We start from the raw sequence: 24218 nt of genomic DNA, 5'->3' as shown, positions 1-24218 counted from the left end.
TCATGAATGGGATTAAATGAGAAAAATTATCTCCTTTAAGAATACTCCAGAGGAAATGAATTTGGTGAAGCTGGTATATCACAGATGGATATGAACTGCATTTGCCACTCCAGCTATGGCAGTGGTTCTCCAACTTTTTTTTTAAGCAGTAGAACTCTTTCTTGAAATGAAAACAAAGGCAGAACTCTGATTAAAACTGAGGTCAGGGATCTGGATCACCATTATCCAGAAACTGACCTGGGAGATGATTCAAAAGTCCCTCTTCAAAACCATAAATATAGGGAATAGTTGGAAAACTACTGGCCTGGGAAATACTGCCTCTCCTAACCCAACCACTATTGGATACCACCATAACTGCCTATTAAGTACAAAAATATTTATTAAAATATTTGTGCTGGACTACCTGAATATGAGTGTGGAGTTAAAACTTCTAATAAATAATGGATCTGAGCACACCTTTCTATTTGTGATTTTTGTTTTCTAGAAAACTCTCAAATCTTTGTATTTCAAAGTTAACATGTTTACATGTTTACATGTTAACAAAGTTAACATTTTTTTTCTGATTTAAATTTTACTTCAAGATGAAAGAAACGTGATATTTCTTCATGCTCCATTACATCTGATTCATTTATGCTTCATAATGCTACAGATAATGAGGGTTTTTTTTTTAAAGAAACCCCATTAAAACAACAAATGAAAGAAATATAAAATTGTGTATTTGTATCTGCATCTGAATTATAGTTTTATTAAACTCCACACAGTGAACTTAAAAATTTGAGCAGCTCTGTACTGGGCTATATAAAAAATAAAAATAGGTTTCACAATATGTGATATAGTCCCACTGATGTTTATGGTGTATCGAGATCTTAAGTTTTGCCACTCTGCGTCACCAATGGCTTTTGCAAATACATAATCTCTCTCTCCAAAACACAAAACACCATCTTTCAAATAGAATTTCCATTTGTTCTTGCTTCAATGAATCTTGTCATACTGGCAGACAATTACGTTATCCGTGTCAAACAGGTCTGGCACATCCTGTTCACTAACGTCATCTCCAGAATTTAAGGGGTCCTCTTCTACAATGTCTGTTTGAGGATCTTCATTATCACTACTGTTGGCAGTTGAAGCTTCATTTGAGATACTGTCAGCTTCTTCTTCAAGTACCTTCAGGTCTCCTGCATCAATAATCCTTAGAAATTCGTTTTCATCTACTTCTCTTGTACTTCCTGTTTCGTCATTGGAAGATGTATCACCGGTTCCATCTATTTGAATTATTTCATTAATATCATCATCAGTGACCTGAATGCTTAAATCCATCTGAGAATTAGAATACTTCTCTGAGACAGATAGGCTGCTGGGCTCCTCTGTATTTCTTGGCTGCTTTACAGAATCACATCTGCTGATTTTATTTTTTCTTAATTTCAGCACCTAGACACCCAAGGTTAGGAGCTTCAATGCTACCTTCTTTAGTATCTTTTTAAATTATTTATTCATTAAATTTTAATAATCACTAATTACATATGTATGTTTGTGTGTGTATATATATATATATATATATTATGATAGGTGATTGGGAAAAATTTAAATAAATTATATCTGCCCCTACCTAAGCTGCTTAGAGACTAAAGCAGGAGATTAAAATTGCTGTATTAGAAGTATGCACAGAATATTATGGAAACCTAGAAATTAGCCTGATGACAATGAGCAGAGGTCAAAGGACACTTCCCAGAGAAATGATATTTGACCTGAATTTTAAAGGTAAAACAGGATTAAGACAAAATCAAGTGATTTTCTAGAGATGAGCAAAGTCTAGACTGAAAAACCTGTGCTTTTTCCTCTTGTATTTATGTGACATTCACAAACAGATGAGACCTCGAATGATGGAGATCAGATGAATAATTTCTGGGGGTTAGGGAAACAGTGAGTATAAGGGGATAACACAAGGAATCTAATTGGGGTGCTAGAACTGTTTTGTATCCTGCCTGTGGTAGTGATTACACAAATCTTTTTCATGTACTAAAATTGATAGAACTGATAGACTCCCAAAGATCAAACTTACTATATGATAAAAAATATATATATAAACAACCTTTCAAACAACATGTTATTGAACAACCAATAAATCATTGAAGAAATCAAAAGAATAAATATAAACTACCTTGAGACAAATGAAAACAGAAATATGACATACCAAAATCTATTGGATGCTGTAAAAGTGGTTCTCTGAAAGAGTTCATAGCAACACATGATTACCTCATGAAACAAGAAAAATCTCAAACAAACAGTCTAACTTTATACCTAAAGGAACTAGAAGAATAAGAACAAACAAAGCCAAAAGTTAGTAAAAGGAAGGAAATCATAAAGATCAGAGGAGAGCTAAGTGAAATAGAGACTAAAAAGACAAAAGAAAAGATCAGTGAAACTAAGAGCTGATTCTTTGAAAAGATAAATAAAATAAACCCTTACCTAGATTAACTAAGAAAAAGAGAGAGAGGACTCAAATAAAATCAGAAATGAAATAGGAGACTTTACAACTGATCACAGAAATACAAAGCATCATAAGAGACCACTAAGAACAATGATATACCAACTAACTAGAAAACCTAAAAGAAATGTATAAATTCCTAGAATACACAACCCACTGAGACCAAAACAGGAAGAAATAGAAAATTTGAATAGACTGATGACTAGTAAAGGAATTGAAACAGTAATCAAAAACTTCCCAACAAACAAAAGTCCAGGAGCAGGTGACTTACTGGTGACTTCTACCAAATATTCAAAGATTTAATACCTATCCTCAAACTCTTCCAAAAAAAACATGAGAGAAGGGAAAGTTTCCAAAGATATTTTAAGAGGCCAACATTACCAATACAAAAGCCAGATGAGGACACAACAAAAATAGAAAATTACAGGCCGGTATCCTTAATGAACATAGATGTAAAATCCTTAGCAAAATATTAGCAAACCAAATCCAACAATATATGAAAAGGGCCATATACCACAATCAAGTGGAATTTATTCCAGGGATGCAAGAGCAGTTCAATATCAGCAAATCAATCAACATAACACATCATTTTAACAAAATGAAAACTAACAATCATATGATCATGCCAATAGATGCAGAAAAAGTATCTGACAAAATTCAACATCCATTTAAGATAAAAACTCTAAAACAAAGTAGGTATAAAGGAAACATACCTCAACATAATAAAGATCATTGATGACAGTCCTATAGTTAACATTATAGTCAATGGTGAGGTATAAGACAAGGATACCACTCTAGTCACTTTTATTCAATGTAGTTTTAGAAGTTTTAACCACAACAATTAGGCAAGTAAAAGAAATAAAAGGCATCCAAAGTAGAAAGGAAGAGGTAAAATTGTCACTATTTGCAGATGACACACTATATAGAGAAAACCCTAAAAATACCACCCAAAAACTGTTAGAACTAATCAGATTCAGTATAGTTGCAGAGTACAATATCAACATACATAAATCTTTGGTGTTTATATGGTTTAATAACCAAACACCAGAAAAAGAAATTAAGAAACCAGTCCACTTACAATTGCATCAAGAAGAATAAAATACCTAGGAAAAATTTAATTAAGGAGGTAAAAGACCTATAAACTGAAAAACTATGAGACACTGATGAAAGAAATTGAAGAAGACATAAATAAATGGAAAGATATCCCATGCTCATGGATCAGAAGAATTAAAATTGTTAGTGTCCATACTACCCAAAGCAATTGAGATGCAAAGCAATCCCTATCAAAATTCCAATGGCATACTTCACAAAACTGAAACTACTTATTTTCAAATTTGTATGAGCCACAAAAGATCCTGGGTGGCTCAGTGGGTTAAGCCCCTGCCTTCAGCTCAGGTCATGATCTCAGGGTCCTGGGATCAAGTCCCGTGTTGGGCTCTCTGCTCAGTGGGGAGCCTGTTTCCTCCTCTCTCTCTCTTTCTGCCTGCCTCTCTGCCTACATGTGATCTCTCTCTGTCAAATAAATCTTTAAAAAATTATTTAAAAAAAAATCCCAAATAACCGAAGAGAAAGAACAAGGTCGGAGGTACCACAGTCTTTTATTTCAAAGTATACTACAAAGCTACTGTAATCAAAACAGTATGGTATTGGTACAAAAACAGACTCACAAATGAATAAAACAGAATTGAGGACCTATAAATAAACCCACACATAAATGGACAGTTATTCTACAAGACAGGAGTCAATAACATACAATGGAGGAATGATAGTTTCTTCAATAAATAGTATTAGGAAAATTGGACAGCAAAATGCAAAAGAATGAAACTAGACTGATATCTTACATCATACACAAAAATAAACTCAAAATGGATTAAAGACTTGAATGCAGGACTTGAAGCTATAAAATTCCTAGCAGAAAACATGGGTGGTAAACTCCTTAATGTTGACCTTAGAGATGTCTTTGTGGATCTGACTCCAAAGGCAAGGGAAACAAAAGTAAAAATGAACAAATAGTGCTACATCAAAATCTAAATCTTCTGCACAACAAAGGAAACCATCATTAAAACAAAAGACACCTACTAAACAAGACAAGACACTTGGAAACCATATATCTGATAAAGAGTTGTAAGGAACTCATTATTTAAAATGTCAATTTTCTGAAGAGGACACAAAGAAATGGAAAAATATCCCATGCTCATGGATTGGAAGAACAAACATCATTAAAATGTTTATACTATCCAAAGCAATCTACACATTTAGTGCAATCCTTACCAAAATAATACCAGCATTTTTCACAGAACTAGGAAAAACAAGCCTAAAATTTTTATGGAACCACAAAAGAACTTGAATAGTCAAAACAATCCCGAAAAAGAAAAGCAAAGCTGGAGGCATCATGATTCCAGACTTCAAGCTATATTACAAAGCTGCAGTCATCAAGACAGTGTGGTACTAGCACAAAAACAGACATAAATCAATGGAACAGAATAGAAACCAAAAAATGAACCCACAATTCTATGGTCAACTACCCTTTGATGAAACAGGAGAGAATATCCAATGGAAAAAAGACAAATTCTTCAACAAATGGTGTTGGGGAAACTGGACAGCAACATGCAGAGGAATGAAATTGGACCACATTCTTATACCATCACAAAAATAAACTCAAAAGGGATGCAAAACATTCAAAATGACCTCACATTCTAAATGTGAGACATGGAAACATAAAAACCTTAAAGGAGAACACAGGCAGAAACCTCTTTGACCTCAGCTATAGCAACTTCTTATTAGACATGTCACTGGAGGGAAGGGAAACAAAACCAAAAATGCTATTGGGACTTCATCAAGATAAAAATCTTCTGCACAGTGAATAAAACAACCAACAAAACGAAAAGGCAGCCTACAGAATGGGGAAGATATTTGCAAATGACATATCTGATAAAGGATTACTAAACAAAAATCTATAAAGAATTTATCAATCTCAACACCCAAAAAACAAATAATCCAGTTACAAAATGGGCACAGGATATGAACAAGCATTTTTCCAAAGAAGACATTCAGATGGCTGACAGACACATGAAAAGATGCTCAAAATCACTCAACATCAGGGAAATACAAATCAAAACTACAATGAGGTACCACCTCACACCTGTCAGATGGCTAAAATCAACAACACAGGAAACAATGGATATCGGCAAGGATGCAGAGAAAGGGAAAGCCCCTTACACTATTGGGAATGCAAATTGGAGCAGACACTCTGAAAAATGGTACAGAGTTTCCCCCCAAAAAAATTAAAAAGAGAACTATCCTATGACCCAACAGTTGTACTACTAGATATTTATCCAAAAGATACAAAAATACAGATTCAAAGGGGTACCCTGATATTTATAGCAATATTATCAACAATAGCCAAACTATGGAAAGAGTCCAAATGCCCATTGGCTGATGAATAAATAAGGAAGATGTCTGTGTGTGTGTGTGTGTGTATACGCACATATATATACATATATACATACACACACACACACACACACACAATGTAATATTACTCAGCCATCAAAAAGAATGAAATCTTGCCATTTGCAAGGACATAGATGGAGCTAGAGTGAAAGAACTCAGCCAATGAAAGATAAATACCATATTATTTCATGAATATGTGGAATTTAAGAAACCAAACAGATGAATATATGGGAAGGGGGAAAAAAGAGAGAGGGAAGCAAACCATAAGAGACGCTTAATGACAGAGAACAAACTGAGGGTTGATGGAGAGAGACAGGTACTAGGTACTAAGGAGGGCACTTGTTATGATGAGCACTGGGTATTATATGTAAATGATGAATCACTAAATTCTACTCCTTTTTTTAAAATTTATTTATTTTTTTAATTTTCAGCATAACAGTATTCCTTGTTTTTGCACCACACCCAGTGCTCCATGCAATCTGTGCCCTCTCTAATACCCACCACCTGGTTCCCCCAACCTCCCAACCCCGCCACTTCAAACCCCTCAGATTGTTTTTCAGAGTCCATAGTCTCTCATGGTTCACCTCCCCTTCCAATTTCCCCCAGCTCCCTTCTCCTCTCTAACTCCCCTTGTCCTCCATGCTATTTGTTATGCTCCACAAAGAAGTGAAACCATATGATAATTGACTCTCTCTGCTTGACTTATTTCACTCAGCATAATCTCTTCGAGTCCCGTCCATGTTGCTACAAAAGTTGGGTATTCATCCTTTCTGATGGAGGCATAATACTCCATAGTGTATATGGACCACATCTTCCTTATCCATTTATCCGTTGAAGGGCATCTTGGTTCTTTCCACAGTTTGGCGACCGAGGCCATTGCTGCTATAAACATTGGGGTACAGATGGCCCTTCTTTTCACTACATCTGTGTCTTTGGGGTAAATACCCAGTAGTGCAATGGCAGGGTCATAGGGAAGTTCTATTTTTAATTTCTTGAGGAATCTCCACACTGTTCTCCAAAGTGGCTGCACCAACTTGCATTCCCACCAACAGTGTAAGAGGGTTCCCCTTTCTCCACATCCCCTCCAACACATGTTTCCTGTCTTGCTAATTTTGGCCATTCTAATTGGTGTAAGGTGGTATCTCAATGTGGTTTTAATTTGAATCTCCCTGATGGCTAGTGATGGTGAACATTTTTTCATGTGTCTGATAGCCATGTGTCTTCATTGGAGAAGTATCTGTTCATATCTTCTGCCCATTTTTTGATATGATTATCTGTTTTGTGTGTGTTGTGTGTGTTGAGTTTGAGGAGTTCTTTATAGATCCCGGATATCAACCTTTTGTCTATACTGTCATTTGCAAATATCTTCTCCCATTCCGTGGGTTGCCTCTTTGCTATGTTGACTGTTTCCTTTGCTGTGCAGAAGCTTTTGATTTTGATGAAGTCCCAAAAGTTTATTTTGGCTTTTGTTTCCTTTGCCTTTGGGAGACATATCTTGAAAGAAGTTGCTGTGGCTGATATTGAAGAGGTTACTGCCTATGTTCTCCTCTAGAATTCTGATGGATTCCTGTCTCACCTTGAGGACTTTTATCCATTTTGAGTTTATCTTTGTGTATGGTGTAAGAGAATGGTCAAGTTTCATTCTTCTACATATAGCTGTCCAGTTTTCCCAGCACCATTTATTGAAGATGATCCACCATGACCAGGTGGGATTCATTCCTTGGCTACACGGATGGTTCAACATTCGCAAATCAATCAATGTGATAGAACAAGTAAATATGAGAAGAGAGAAGAACCACATGGTCCTCTCAATTGATGCAGAAAAAGCATTTGACAAAATCCAGCATCCGTTCCTGATTAAAACGCTTCAAAGTATAGGGATAGAGGGAACATTCCTGAACTTCATAAAATCTATCTATGAAAGACGCACAGCATATATCATCCTCAATGGGAAAAAGCTTGCAGCCTTCCCGTTGAGATCAGGAACACGACAAGGATGCCCACTCTCACCACTCTTGTTCAACATAGTATTAGAAGTCCTAGCAACAGCAATCAGACAACAAAGAGAAATAAAAGGTATCCAAATTGGCAATGAAGAAGTCAAACTCTCTCTCTTCACAGATGACATGATTCTTTATATGGAAAACCCAAAAGACTCCACTCCCAAACTACTAGAACTCATATAGCAATTCAGTAATGTGGCAGGATACAAGTCAATGTACAGAAATCAGTGGCTTTCTTATACACTAACAATGAAAATACAGAAAGGGAAATTAGAGAATCAATTCCATTTACTATAGCACCAAAACTATAGTATACCTAGGAATAAGCCTAACCAAAGAGGTAAAGGATCTACTTCTTTTTTTTTTAAAGATTTTATTTATTTGTTTGAGAAATAAATAAATAGAGAACACAGTAGGCAGAGCAGCAGGCAGAGGAAGAGGGAGAAGCAGGCTCTCCACTGAACAGGTAGCCTGATGCGGGGCTTGATCCCAGGAGTCTGGGATCATGACCTTAGCCGAAGCCAACTGCTTAACTAATTGAGCCACCCAGGTGCTCCTAAATTCTACTCTTGAAACCAGTATTATATTATATGTTAAGTAACTAGAATTTAAATAAAAATTTGAAAAAGAAGTCAATTTTTTACAAAGGACCAGAATGCAATCCATATATTTTTTAATGAAAATTGAAAAGCTGATTCTAAATTACTCAGCCATAAAAAAGAATTAAATCTTGCCATTTGCAACACAGGTGGATCTAACTGATAAATCAGTTAGAGAAAGAAATTACCATATGATTTCACTCATGTGGAATTTAAGAAACAAAGCAAATGAACAAAGAAAAACAGATAAACTAAAAACCATAGAGAACAAAGATGGTTACCAGAGTGGGCGTGGTAGGGAATGAGTGAAATAGGTGATGGGGATTGAAGAGTATACTTATTATGATAAGAACTGAGTAATGTATAGAATTGCTGAATCACTATATTGTATGCCTGAAACTAACATAACACTGTGTGTTAACCATACTGGAATTAAAATTTTCTAATTGAAAAGCTGATTCTTGGGGCGCCTGCGTGCTCAGTGGGTTAAAGCCTCTGCCTTCGGCTCAGGTCATGATCTCAGGGTCCTTGGATCGAGGCCCGCATCGGGCTCTCTGCTCAGTGGAGAGCCTACTTCCTCCTCTCTCTCTGCCTGCCTCTCTGCCTACTTGTGATCTCTGTCTGTCAAATAAATAAATAAAATATTTAAAAAAAAAAAAGGAAAAGCTGATTCTAAAATTTATATGAAAATGCAAAGGGCCAAAAATATCCAGCCACTCTTGAAGAAGAATAACCTGGGAGGACTTGCTTTACAAGGCATGATATTAGTACAAGCACAGGTAAATTGTCCAATAGAATATAACCAGAAAGACATCAGTCATATGTGGATGCTAGACTTATGACTAGCACACAAAAAAAGGCAGTGAGGAAATAATTTCTTTTTGAGAAATGATAATCAATTAGCATAAGCATAATCATAAGCAAAATCATTCCAGTTTAATTTTACATATCTTCCTCAACTTACAGTGATGTTCTGTCCTAATAATCCCATCATAAGTTGAAAATATTACTAGTCAAAATGCATTTAATACAACTATTTCTACCAAACATCATGGCTTAGTTTAGCCTACCTTAAATGTGCTCAGAACACTTACATTAGCCTACAATTGGGCAAAATCACAAAGCCCATTTTATAACAAAGTATTGAATATGTCATGTGATTTACTGAATACTGTACTCAAAGTGAAAAACAGAATGGTTGTATGGGTACAAATGGTTGTAAGTGTGTCAGTTGTTGACCTTTCTGATCACATGGCTGACTGGGAGTTGCAGCCACTGCCCAGGATCACAAGAGTATTATAGCACATATCACTAGCATGGGAAAAGATCAAAATGCAAAATTCAAAGCACTGTTTTCACTAAATGCTTATCACTTTTACACCATCATAAAGTAAAAAAAAATCATTAAGTTAAACTATTGTGAGGCAGAGAGTTCCACAGTTCTAAATATGAAAGGCAAGAGTACAAAAACATATTTACCATAAAGAAAAAAACTGAAGAATTGAACTATTTTAATGCTCATCTTGGTATTTAACTAATACTTAAATTCCCTAATTTATTTCCTTAATTGAAGATCTATTTTTAATTTATTTTTTAAAAGATTTTATTTATGGAAAGAATGTCCAATGGAAAAAAGGCAGTCTCTTCAACAAATGGTGTTGGGAAAATTGGACAGCCACATGCAGAAAAATGAAACTGGACCATTTCCTTACACCACACACAAAAATAGACTCAACATGGATGAAAGACCTCGATGCGAGATAGGAAGCCATCAAATCCTTGAGGAGAACACAGGCAGCAACCTCTTCCACCTCAGGCACAGCAACTTCTTCCTAGAAACATCGCCAAAGGCAAGGGAAGCAAGAGCAAAAATGAACTATTGGGATTTCATCAAGATCAAAAGCTTTTGCACAGCGAAGGACACAGACAACAAGACCAAATGACAACTGACAGAATGGGAGAAGATATTTGCAAACAACATATCAGATAAAGGGCTAGTATCCAAAATCTATAAAGAACTTATCAAACTCAACATCCAAAGAACAAATAATCCAATCAAGAAATGGGCAGAGGACATGAACAGACATTTCTGCAAAGAAGACATCCAGATGGCCAACAGACACATGAAAAAGTGCTCCACCTCACTCGGCATCAGGGAAATACAAACCAAACCCACAATGAGATACCACCTCACACCAGTCAGAATGGCTAAAATTAACAAGTCAGGAAATGACAGATGCTGGCAAGGATGCAGAGAAAGGGGGACCCTCCTACACTGTTGGTGGGAATGCAAGCTGGTGCAGCCACTCTGGAAAACAGCATGGAGGTTCCTCAAGAAGTTGAAAGTAGAGCTACCCTATGACCCAGCAATCACACTACTGGGTATTTACCCTAAAGATACAAATGTAGTGACCTGAAGGGGCACATGCACCCAAATGTTTATAGCAGCAACGTCCACAATAGCCAAGCTATGGAAAGAACCTAGATGTCCATCAACAGATGAATGGATCAAGAAGATGTGGTGTATATATATCTACAATGGAATACTATGCAGCCATCAAAAGAAATGAAATCTTGCCATTTGCGACAACGTGGATGGAACTAGAGGGTATTATGCTTAGCGAAATAAGTCAATCAGAGAAAGACAATTATCACATGATCTCCCTGATATGACGAAGTTGAGAGGCAACGTGGGGGCTTTGGGGGGTAGGGAAGGAAAAAATGAAACAAGATGGGATCAGGAGGGAGACAAACCACAAGAGACTCTTAATCTCACAAAACACAAGGTTGCCGTACGAGGCAGGTATGGAGATGGTGGCTGGGTATGGACATTGGGGAGGGTATGTGCTATGGTGAGTTCTGTGAAGTGTGTAAGCCTGAGGATTCACAGACCTGTACCCCTGGGGCAAATAATACATTATATGTTAATTTTTTAAAAAAGAAATAAGAACCTCCCCACAAAAAAGATTTTATTTATTTATTTGATACAGAGAAGCGCAAGCACAGCAGGGGGAGCAGTAGGCAGAGGAAGAGGGAGAAGAAAGCTCCCTACTGAGTAAGGAGACCAATGCAGGGCTCCATGCGGGGCTTGATGCAGGGTTCGATCCCAGGACCTTGGCATCATGACCTGAGTGGAAGACAGCTGCTTAACTGACTGAGACACCAAGGTACACCTTAATTTAAGATTTAAAATAAGAGTTTAGTTCATCAAAAGATACCATTAAGGGAGTGAAAAAGCAAACCACAGAGTGGGAGAAGGTATCTGTCACACTGATTACTTACAAAGAACTCCTATTCAGAATTATATATACATATATATACACACACACACACACACACACACACACACACACACATATACACACACACACATATATATATAAAATAAAAACTCCTATAATTAAATAAGAAAAATGACCACCCAATTAAAAAATGCATAAAAACTTGAAGAGGCACTTCAATAAAGAAAGTGGAGATGCAATGTGGGGGGCTTGGGGGGTAGGAAAAGAATAAAAGAATAATGAAACAAGATGGGCTTGGGAGGGAGACAAACCATAAAAGACTCTTAATGTCACAAAACAAACTGAGGGTGGCTGGGGGCAAGTGGGTAGGGAGAGGGTAGTGGGGTTATGGACATTGGGGAGGGTAGGTGCTATGGTGAGTGCTGTGAAGTGTGTAAACCTGGCGATTCACTGATCTGTACCCCGGGGCTAATAATATATTATATGTTTATAAAAAATAAAAATAATTTTAAAAAAGATAAAACTCTTTAAATGACAAAGACAAAACCAATTAAAAAAAATAAAATGGAAAAAAAAAGTACTGACTTTCCTCCAGTTACCAATAATACAGTTGTCACTACTGTCTGAAACCTCACAAGAATTGCCTTTAATATCCATATTTTGAAAATAAAACAAAACAAAAACAAACACCCATATTTCCTCTCAATACTTCCTTCAAGAAAATCTAGGTTTTTTATAACTTGCACAATAAAACTTTTCCACTCTCTACTCATTACCCCATTCCAAAACCACTTCTACATTATCAGGTATTCATTGTAACAGTACTTTCCTTCTTGGTACCAAAATCTACATTTAGTCAGGGTTCTCCTGAAAAACAGAAACATAACTAATAGGATGTGTGTGCATATGTGTGTGTGTGTGTGTGTGTGTGAGTGTGTGTGTGTGTGTATGCATACATGCATGTGTGTATGCGTGGAGAGAGAGAAAGTGATTGATTTTCTTTTTGTTGTTGTTGTTTAGTCTTTATTTCATAATCATAAACTTAATTCTGCGATCCAGCTAGACTTGGAGGGGAGTAAAAAAATATGGAACCAATAGAACTGCAGCAAAAGCACAAAGTTTATAGGATATTTCTAGCAGATGAGGGTGAAGAGGTGCTCTCTTGAGCTCCAGAAGGAAGATAAAATACAAGTCAAATTTATTAGATTTGTCCACAGTCAGCAACAGTGATCTTCCCCTGGCCTTGCCATTCCTGGACCCAAAGTGTTCCATGGCTTCCATAATATTCATGCCCTCTTTCACCTTACCAAAAACCACATGCTTGCCATCCAACCACTCAGTGTTGGCTGTGCAGGTGAAAAACTGGGATGGCTAGTGTTAGGTCCAGTATTTGCTATTGACAAGATGCCAGGACTCCAATGCTTCAGGATGGAATTCTCATCATTAAATTTCTCTCCATAGATGGATTGCCACCAGTGCCATTATAGAGTGTGAAGTCATCACCTGGGCACATAAATCCTGGAATAATCCTGTGAAAGTTGGAATTTTTATAACCAAATCCTTTCTCTCCAGTGCTCAGAGCATGAAAGTTCTCTGCTGTCTTTGGAACTTTGTCTGCAAACAGCTCAAATGAGACATGGCCCAAGGGTTCACTGTCCATGGTGATGTAGAAGAACATCATGGGGCTGACCATGGGTAGCATGGGTGGGTCCAGGAAGGTGGTGTCTATAAGGCCTGACTAACTGATTTTTTAAAAATTGGCTCCCGTAATTATAGAGGCTAGCAAACCTAAAATCTACAGGATGGGCCAGCAAGCTGGAGACATCAGGGATATGCATACATAGGGGAAAGGCCATGTGAGGACACAGAGAGAAGATGGCCATCTGTAAGCCAAGGAACCAACCTTGCCAATATCTTGATGTTGGACTTTCAGCCTCCAGAAATGTGAGGAATAAATTCCCATTGTTTAAACCACCCACACTGTGGAAATAACCCAAGTGATTATCAACTGAAAATTGCACTGGATAAATTAAAACTTGACTTCATTTTATATGCAGTCTAAAAAGACAAAATTAGACTTTTTGGCTTTGAGAAACATGTCTAGGTGCATACGGTATAAAGGAAACCAAGAAAGTGGTTACCTGTAAAGTCAGGATATGATTACCTTTTTGAGTGGAAAGTTGGTAGTAATGGGAAGGGCATGCAGATTGGGAGCTCCTGAATGTGCTGGGGAAGATTTTGTTTCTCAACCATATTGTTGGTTACATGAATATTTGCCTGAATTTATACGTCTTTGGTTTGTACCCTTTTCTGTACATATGTTATGTACCTTTAATATTTTAAAGGTTAAAAATTGTGAAGACCAGTCTTTCTCAAAATAGTGCTAGGACTGGAGTAATGCCCTTCTTTTCCTTGTTTCTAGTTTTAAGAGAAATGATTCTTTTTTTTTAAAGATTTTATTTATTTATTTATTTGACAGATAGAGATCACAAGTAGGCAGAGAGGCAGGCAGAGAGAGGGAGGAGGAGGGAGGCTCCCCGCTGAGCAGAGAGCCCGATGCGCCATCCCAGGACCCTGGGAACATGACCTGAGCTGAAGGCAGAGGCTTTAACCCACTGAGCCACCAGGTGCCCCAGAAATGATTCTTTATTAAGAATAAGACTGACTAGGGGCATCTGGGTGGCTCGTTGGTTAAGTGTCTGTCATTATCCCAGGGTCCTGGGATTGAGCGCTGTGTTGGGGCTCCCTATTCAGTGGGGAGTCAACTTCACCCCACCCCCACTCATGTTCTCTCTCTTGTTCACTCTCTCTCAAATAAATAAAATCTTTTTTAAAAAGAGAGAGAAGATTAACTATCCATTTAGAAGAAAAATGAAGCCTTTCAACACAAACTATCCACTAAAATAAATTATAGATGCATTAATGCTCTAACCACAAAAACAAACAGTGAAAACCAATATTATGAACTTATTAGTAAAAACCAGAAGTATGTCTATGTAACTTTGGGGTTTAAATAGCTTTGTTATCTTGACATCAGGACAAGACCCCATAAAGATAAAGACAGATTTTATTATATTAAAGTTAAAAACTTCTAGATGGATAAAAACCCCAGCATATATTAACTCAAAATGCACTTGGAGCAAAGTGAAATAGTTCATTCCATATACGTCAGTTAGTACTATTTTTCTTTTTTCTTTTTAAGTAGACTCCACACCCAGTGTGGAGTCCAACACAGGGCTTGAGCTCATGATCCTGAGATTGAGAACTGAAACTGAGACCAAGAGTCAGACGTTTAACAAGTTGAGCTACCTAGGCACCCCTCGGTTAGTATTTTTAATACATAAAGAGCTTCCACATATAAAAAAGAAAGGAATGAAAATGAAAAAGTAATAAGGAAACAAATAGACAACACAGATGGTCGATAAACATTTGGAAAAGGGCCAATCTTATTAGAGTTCAAAAGATAAAAATTAAAACAAAATATTGCTGAGATTTAAAAGCCAATAATAATAGCCAGATTCAGGGATGTTCTGAGAAAAAGAGCTAATAATAATAATCAGTTTAGAGGTGAGTCTGAGGAAATAGAAATAAGTACTTTCACTCAGAAGAACCAGTGAAAATATTCATCCACATTCCTACTTCTAGACATTTATCCTTTGAAAATATAAACTCTTGCAAAGCTGCAGAAAGATATATGTGTATGTTTACATGTGTCTGGATAGCTACCAATTCATTATTTATAATGGGAAAAAATAGAAACAGCTTAAATGGCTATTAATATGGAATGATTTCCAAAAATGTATGGCACATCCATAGAATGACAAATTGTCTAGCAATAAAAAGAATGGGCATATGACAATCTAGTATGTGACCAAGTAAGTTATCACAAGTATAATAGATTTGTGTATGTATATAACAAAATTCTGGAAGACTATAAACCAGTTAAGTATGGTTTTATCTTTGGGCCAATTGAGATTATAGGACACAGTTACTTTTCAGTTTATTTGTGTAAAGGATTGTTTCATTTGTAACACATATGCATGTATTATTTCTCCCAGAGAAATATTTTCCAAAGTTAAAATTTTAAATTAAAATGCACATGCCTAAAATGCCCTGTAAACCTGAAATGGAAATAAAAGTCAAACTAGTAATTTTATAAAAGTATTGAAACTATCCAAAGAAGTATGAGCAAGAAACAAGTTATAGCAGAATGCACAGTCAGAGCTGTAGAAAGTTCATGATTTCCAGCACCTGAATCATAGCTGTACACCCACAGAGATGATAGACGGCAAGGGTGAGGCAAAATAAAGGACAATAATAATGGAAAACAGGAGGAAATTAAAAGGCCAAAAATAAGAAAGATTAATGATTCAAAAATATTTTCCCCAACTGAAAGCATCACAGCAAAGATTTTTAAAGGGGACAGAATTTTCCCTCAGGAACATCCTCCAAAGAATCCACAAATACTTCACTGTTGATTTTTTTAACTACAAAGAGAAAGACAGGCTCTTACAAGTCAGTGAGAATGAAAGGGGTGACTGCAGCTAAAGATGACATCTTAGAAGTGATTTCAGATCTTGCCTTTGGGAAAAATCCCCGCAAACTGTCAGGCTGGGTTTCTCTTTTAAGGCAAGATAGAACAATTCTGAAGCAGAGACCCTAATACGTTTTCTCCATAAAACCTTATAACTGCAAAAAGCAACAAAGATCTAAGAGTAAGCAGTATACTTATGAGGCAAATTAAGACAGTTTTATGAAGAAAATGACAATAAAATCACCTAGTGAGTTCCATAGAGGCACAGTGGAAACACAAACGTCACTGGATGTCTTAAGTGACCATGGCCAGAGAGTAGTGCCTCGTATTTGAGATACAAGAGCTAAACTTAATGAAATGTGTAGATGAAAATAGTTGGGTTACAATATATTGATGTTAAAAGCAGAAAAATTGGCCAAGACTGTCTTTAGTATGGTTAAAAGCAGTGGTCCTCAACCTGAGGCATGTGTCAAAATCACCTGGGGAGCTTCTAAAAAAATGTCCTGCCTTATTACACTCTGGTGAAATTATTTTGAACTTAAAACAAGTTCGGTACAGAAAATACTGAAAACAAAAGATGAAAAAGAATATTATAAGTGTTAGTATAACAATATTAAGTAAAATAGGTGGAAAACTACAAAAAAAAGAGAGAGAGAGAGCCAGAATGTTTGTAATATATATTACGAGGTGTTGATACTATTGATAATATAAAATCTCACACCCGGATTTCTGGATTTACAAATAGGCAAAGGATATCAACAGCAATTTGCAAAAGAACAAGGCAAGTGGCCAATAAAAAATGGGAAGAAAAATAGTGTGACCCATGGTAATTAAAAAAAGGCAAGTTAAAATGGGTTACCATGGCATTTAAACTGGCAAAGAATTTTAAAAATTATAATTCTCAGAGTTAGTGAGGGATTGGTGAAATAGAAATTTCTCAACATGTAACAAAAGTCTTATAATAATGATCTCTATTGACCTGGAAAATCTCCTTTTGAATATCCATATTGGAAAAATAAACATAAATGTGCATAAATGTGTCTGTGCCAGGAAAAGCACTGCATTTACTTATAACATCGAGATACTGAAAACAGTCAGTAGGCCTAAAATTAGGGGAATGGCTAAACAAATGGTGCCATTGTCACAAAATTCTATGCCATTTAGCCACTAAAAACTATTTTAAAAATATTTCACAATATAAAAATATGCTCACATTATAATGTTAAATTTAAAAGGCAAGGCTAATGAACAATAACTTCAGTGTAGTTCCTGATATACCCAGAAACAAGACTGGGAAGAAGCAGAATGCCACCATGGACCAACAGTGCACAGGCCCACACATGAGTGAAATTTCTTATAAAAAGAGGTGGTAAACAGACACAACAAAGAAAGAAAATCCAAGGAGATCTCACCATTGTATAGTAGAGTGCCATCTAGCCCTCTAGCTGCTTGCTCGCTGTGTTCTCTGGGTAAGCTGTTAATACCCCTGGGCCTCAATTTCCTCAGTTTTAAAAAGGGAATAACCTTTTTGTTGTAAGGATTACGTGACAGAATGTGTGTAAAGCAATTTATAATGCCTTACATAACAGTATCTCTACCCAACCCATTTAAAATAATAGTAATGATACTAGTAATTGACGTTTATTAAATAGTTATTCAGGTTCAAACACTGTGTTTTGAATATTACTTCATTTTGTCTTCAAAACCATCCTATGAAGTCAGGAACTACTATCTTCATTTTACAGAAACTGGAGAGCAGAGAATTAAAGTAACTAGGTCAAGCCCAACAGAATATGTAACAAAAACTACAAAGACGTAGAATTATGCAGAGATAAAACTAATTGCAGACTTCACCATTATCTCATCAGACCTCCATGGTCTTGAAGATCCACTGAGCAAGGACAGACCACTGGGTTGGAGTCTCAAATCTGCCATAAGTTCATGACACAGGATTGGGAGAACTTTGCCCATCACTTGGCTTTCTTGCCTAAAATGAAGTGGTTCAAGTGCCAAAGGCTGCAAGCTGCTTCCTCTCTCCTCCCCCTCCTCTTCTCCCTCTTAGGCACACAGGTATGTATGTCTGTGTGTGCACCTGTGTGTATTTGTGTGTTGTGTGTTACCCATCTAGCCCTGACATTCTTGTCTCTGAGATAAAATTAACATATGAAGGAAATATACAAGAAAGATAAGGTAATAATAGATTTGATCCTTAAGAACCTATCATTAAAACCAAAGGGTAGGGGCGTCTGGGTGGCTCAGTTGGTTAAGCATCTGCTTTTGACTCAGGTCATGATCTCGGGGTCCTGGGATGGAGCCCCACATTGGGCCCCCTACTCAGCAGGGAGTCTATTTCTCCTTCTCCCTCTGTCCCTCCCCCTCATGACCCCTGCTGGTGCTCTCTCACTCACTCACTCTCAAATAAATAAAATCTTTAAAAAAAAAAATAAAACCAAAGAGTGTTTAGTCCCTGTGGTCTCATGGAAGAATTTCTTGTTCTTGTTTTTCAAATCGTGGTAAGAAAAAAAACACATAAAATTTGCCATCTTAACCATTTTAAAGAATGTAATTTAGTAGTGTTAAATATATTCATGTTGTTGTGCAACCAATCTTTGGAACTACTTAATTTTGCAAAACTGAAATTCTATATCCATTAAACAACAGCTCACTCCACACACTCCTCCTCAACCCCTCCTAACTACCATTCTACTCTCTGTCACTATGAATTTTGGTACTTTAGATACCTCACATAGGTAGAATCAAGAAGACAGTATTTGCTGAACCTCCCCCACTTTCAAGAGTTAGAGGCTACTTGTTGTCCACCAAAAAGATGAACAATGTCTCCAAAACCAAAGTGGACTAGCCCAATTTTCAACTGGAGAAAGCAGAAAACTAGTCACTAAAAAAAGAAAAGACTAAGACTTCAATTTACTTATTTGAGAAAAAAATACCTTGAACAAGAATTAATTGGGTGAATAAAGTGTCCTGTCAACCAACAATTCTTGACAACCCTGCACCTTACATTTAAAACATTAAAATTTCATTTGGGCTGTTTATTTCCATTCCTTTCTATTACCCTTTAGGGTACCATGGAGGGTTTAACTATGGATAATTTTATGGGGAAATGACAGTTGTTACACATGATCTGCAGAATTTGAAGACATATCCAAACTACCCCTGGTCTTCTTATTTGTTTTCCAAAGTGTACTCACTTCCATTGGTCTTACAAGACCAATCTTATGATTTCAGGGAAAACTCCTGTTCATCTTCTCCTGAGTGCCACCTTAATCTGTTCTATATGCCACTTTTGGATGCCCACTCTGTGCCAGGCTTTGAGCTTAAGGGTTATGGGTGAGAATGTAAAAAAGATACCACCATGAGTTTCCAGGGTCTCACCATCTGATGGAGAATACACATGTTAAGTAAATAGTTATACTCAATGTAATAGTGAGTGTGCATACAAGTCATTAGCAAGCACCCACAAACAAAATGTGGCTATTGAGAGGTTTCACAAAGAGGATCATATTCAGGTAAGATATTAGAGGATGAATATAATTTTCCAGGCAGAGAGGGAAAGGGTATTCAAGACAAGAATAAAAGCATACCCAAGAATAGATCATCAAGACAGAAGACATCAGAATGATAGCAAAATGGTGGGTAGGTACTCCAAGCTCTTGCCCTCATATAGAAACATCAACAAACAAGCAGAAATTGTTAAAACCAATTTTGTCGGAACTCTACAAAACAGTCAAAGGCTTACAGCAACAAGGCAAATGCTGAATCAAGAAAAAGCAACTTCCGAATGATAGGAAATCTTTGTTTCCTTGCTTACCCTATCCCCAGCACTTCAGTGGTCTTCAAAAAGAAAAAGGCAGTATTTGTTTTTGCTTTTCTGGGTTGGTTCGTTTGTCTGTTTGTCTATTTGGTTTTTGTGACTGGCTTATGTCATTTAGCATAGTATTTTCCTGGTTCATCCATGCTGTATCATGGATCAGAATTTCCTTCCTTTTTAAGACCCAGTAATATTTCATTATATGCACAAACCACATTTTGCGTTTCTCTTTATCCAACAATGGACATTTCGCTTGCCTCCATCTCTTGATTATTATGAATAATGCTCTATGAACATGAGTAGTCTTAGAAATCTTGCCTTCCCTTCTTTTGGATATATACCCCAAAGTAGGATTGTTGGATCATATGATAATCCTATTTTTAATTTTTTCAGGAACCTCCATATTGTTCCCCATAGTGGTTGCAGCATTTTACAATCCTAACCAACAGTGCACAAGATTTTATAAGCTTTAAAAAAAAAAGCCTTTGACTACATTAACTGTTTCAAAGTATACAAAAAGAAGTGTTAAATTTCTTTCCAAGGCAAATATAATTTGATCTTCAGATTTGTTAAGTACTCCAAAGAGGCCAACTTGCTTAAATTTAAAATCAAATATAAATATATAGGATGTAAGGACACACTAAAAGATTGGTTTGTTCTAGAAATGAAAAATTATTATGACACTGGGAAAATAAAACACTACTTATCTTATTAATAAAAGAAAAATCATTGATATATCAAATAACTATTACTATTACTTCAAAATCTATTCTTGATTAGCATATTTTAAAACAGTGATACAGTATTATATGTAATAGTAGCTCATTTTTCTTAAAAATCAAAAGACATATAATCTATAATCTTACCTTTTCTATTGATTTAGATTTCTAGAAATGCTGTGAGGTTTTTTAATAATTTAAAAATATGTAGACCTACTTGTTGTGTTAGATGTGCATACATGACTGTATAGAAAGAGAATCCAGGGGCATTGACTGAAAAACATTCTAGAAGTAATAAATGTATTTGATAAAATAGCAGCATAAGTTAAACTAAGAATGCTGCATTCCTGAGACCTTTAATTAGAAAGTATAGTAAAATTCTTTTTGTGGTATAATTGAAAAAAACAAAAATAACCGGCCAAATATCTGGGTATTCATTTACCTGGGCAGACAAGAAATTCATATGTTGGGCCTCAGTTAATTCAATTTTTTAGTAGAAAACAATGGCCCATTGCATAATGGCACACGGAGTGTGATCTAACATCAAAAAAAAAAAAGATTAGATGCATCCACTTATGATGTGGATGTAAGTTACAGAAAGGGCTGGAGGAAGGCACCGTAAATAGGGTTGGGGGTGGTGTTAGCAGAGAACTGTCACTTATTACTTACATACTTTCCTATTACTTGAAATTTCACTAACATATATTCATGTGTTGTCTACGTGACTTTTTTAAACAATAAAGAGAAGAAAAGTGTGGCCCAGATTGGGAGTTCACTTGCCAGAAGTCAGCGGCAGGGTGAGACCTAGACCTAATACCTGATAGCTAGATAAGGCTGTGGCAGATTCGGGAGAACAGAAAGGGCTGGATGGAGTGAGAGGACACCACATCGCTCTGCTGTGCTAGGTGCTATGCAGGCTCAAAGCCAGCAGACTCACTCCACAGCTCAGCTGGGGAGTCAAGGCAGGCTTCCCAGAGCAGGTAGATACTACTCAGAGGAGGTAGCCTTCCAGCTAGGTCTTGTATAGTAGGAGCCAGCCATGTGGAGGAAAGTGCAGACAATGCTCTATGAAGAAGAACTGATAACAACAGATTGCTACCATACAAACTACAAGAGGAATGCCTTTGGAAAACAAATAATCAGTCTATGTCAAATGCCGGAGGAAGGTAAAAAAATTAAGGGAGGCAAAAATTCCACTGGATTTGGGTGGAAGACGGGTTATAAACCTCAAGAGCAGTTTCCATAGAGAATTATGGGGTAGGAGGTCAGATTGCAACAGGTCAAAAAGTAAGTGAGAAGCAAGAAGAAAATAAATGCAAACTACTCTTTCAAGAGAAATGAGACTAAGAGAAAAGAGGCTGTGTGACCACTCACAGGCTGCTGGATGAGGGATGCAGGTGGTCACTGGCCTGAGGAATGTTGTAGAGGTTTAGGGAGAAAAAATGGAGGGGGGCCAACATGGCACATAAGGAAGAGCTATGGGGAGCATTAGTTTGATTGCATTAAACTGCAGGACCCTATGAAGTTTTTCTCCTATAACCCTCAGTAGCCTGTGTGTAGGATGAGAAATGGGATTTGGCTAAATCAGTCCAAGGCTAGCTGAAGTTTAGCAGAGGAGGTTCAGTAGGTAGAACAGTGGTGTTGGTGCTGTTGCTGGTTGGAGAGAGCGGCTAAAATAGGGAATCACAGGACCTGGAGTGTAGGAAGAAAAGGGAGGGCAGCAGGGCCACAGAAGTGGAGAAAATGGAGGGGTGGAAGAAGGAGTGCAGTGGAGTTCAGGAGGGGACGAGGGGAAAGAGATGTGGTCAGAAAATGGAAAATTAAAATGTAATAGCATCCTGAGAAGATAAATTGGCCCTAGATCCTAAATTAATTAAAATTTGTTTCACCTGCATATAACAGAAAACTCACCCCAAATAAATTTATCTTTTCTAACTTAAATGAAGTCCAGGAAAAGGTAATACACAATTCTCTTGTGGCTCTGCAGTTACAAGTGGCCCAGGCCCATCTATTTTCCTGCCCTGCCATCCCTAGTACAGGGCTTCTTTTCTCAAGGCTACTTCATGATCTAAAATGACCACTGTGCACCAGCCATCATAACCATTACAAGGAATAACACAAAGGGAGAAGGAAAAAAGCAACAAGTATACCTGCCAGCCCTCTTTAAAGAGCCTTCCAAGAAGTCCACCCAACACATTCACTTTCATCTTTTTTGGGCAGAACATCACCACATCCAGAAGCAAGGAAGGCTGGGAAAAGTCATTTTTAATTCAAGGTTAGATCAGAGTTTTGTCACTGAGGAAGGAGCAAATGCTGGATCGCAGGTGAGTAGCTGCAGTCTGGCACAGAGCCCTAAGCCAATTCTGATATAAAGGCAGGATACTGCATCCCAAGGATTACAAGAAAATAAAATCCTCTGTCTCTAGCTTTCTCATGGAAGCTGCTCTCCCAGGTACAAAGAGAATTTTCCAAGCCCGCAGAGTTCCACTAGTGAGTTAGGGGAGGAAGCCCTCACTATGATTTTCAGTGCAGTCATCCAGAATAGTCTTTAGCTGCCTAAAAAAAGGCACCACGCCATCATTTTTTCAGTCTGGTTTTTGACTGGAGTGAATATTGAATGAATAGTCTTTGAAAATTCTGAGTCAGGGCAAGGAGGTCACAATGAAAACTCAGTGCCTTCCTCATGAATGCTCCACTGTCAGCCACTTCCGCCCACCATTCATATCACCCAAGTTGGACAATGGAATGGATTCTTCCACTGTGTCTCTGTCCCTCTGCCCACACGGCTCCCTCTGAAGTTTCATGTGTCACTAAAACAATGAGGAGAAATGCATCGAAGAGTGGATCCCAAGAATCCACAGAATGGAAAATGCTGTCAATCCCTTCCTTCTCTGCTAACATATCTTTGCACAGTACATTCATGTAATGCTTTCAGGGATTTGAGTAAGGGCCTCTCCAACCCTCTTCTCCCACTACCACTTCCTACCCTGAGCCCTTCAGAGGAAACCGGGTGCTTAGCCATAGACTTCATGAAAGTGAGGGAGACTAACCTGTTCTACAGCCCTCTCATGTTTAAGAGCTAAATGTTTTTCGGTGTCCAAACCTGGCCATTTTTCTGTTTTCCTAATGGAAGGATATTTTTTCTTTAGCCTAAGCACTAGACTCAGAAAAGCAATAATTTGCCCTTGAAACTTGAGGTGTAATAGTGATTGATACAGTCATAAAGTAAAGCAATTAAAAACTGATCCTCTTTAATAACTTAATAACATTTACTAAATAAAATTTAAAAATAAAATGTATTTGAATAAAATTTTAGAAAACAGATAAATTGAAAACTGGCAGTTATGGCAACTA

The 24218-nt window shown here is 37.1% G+C and overlaps 2 pseudogenes; both read right to left on the bottom strand.

Moving 5' to 3' along the window:
* Nucleotides 1-735: 735 nt before the first annotated feature.
* On the bottom strand, nt 736-12439 carry LOC125095606 (TFIIA-alpha and beta-like factor; annotated as a pseudogene).
* A 544-nt stretch (nt 12440-12983) lies between these two features.
* Nucleotides 12984-13484, bottom strand: LOC125095414 (peptidyl-prolyl cis-trans isomerase A-like; annotated as a pseudogene).
* Between the last annotated feature and the right edge of the window lie 10734 nt (nt 13485-24218).

The sequence above is a fragment of the Lutra lutra genome, chromosome 3, assembly GCF_902655055.1.
Source record: "Lutra lutra chromosome 3, mLutLut1.2, whole genome shotgun sequence".
Taxonomy (NCBI): Eukaryota; Metazoa; Chordata; class Mammalia; order Carnivora; family Mustelidae; genus Lutra; species Lutra lutra.
Note: the sequence above shows the minus strand (reverse complement) of the source record. Positions and strands in the feature narration are given on the sequence as shown.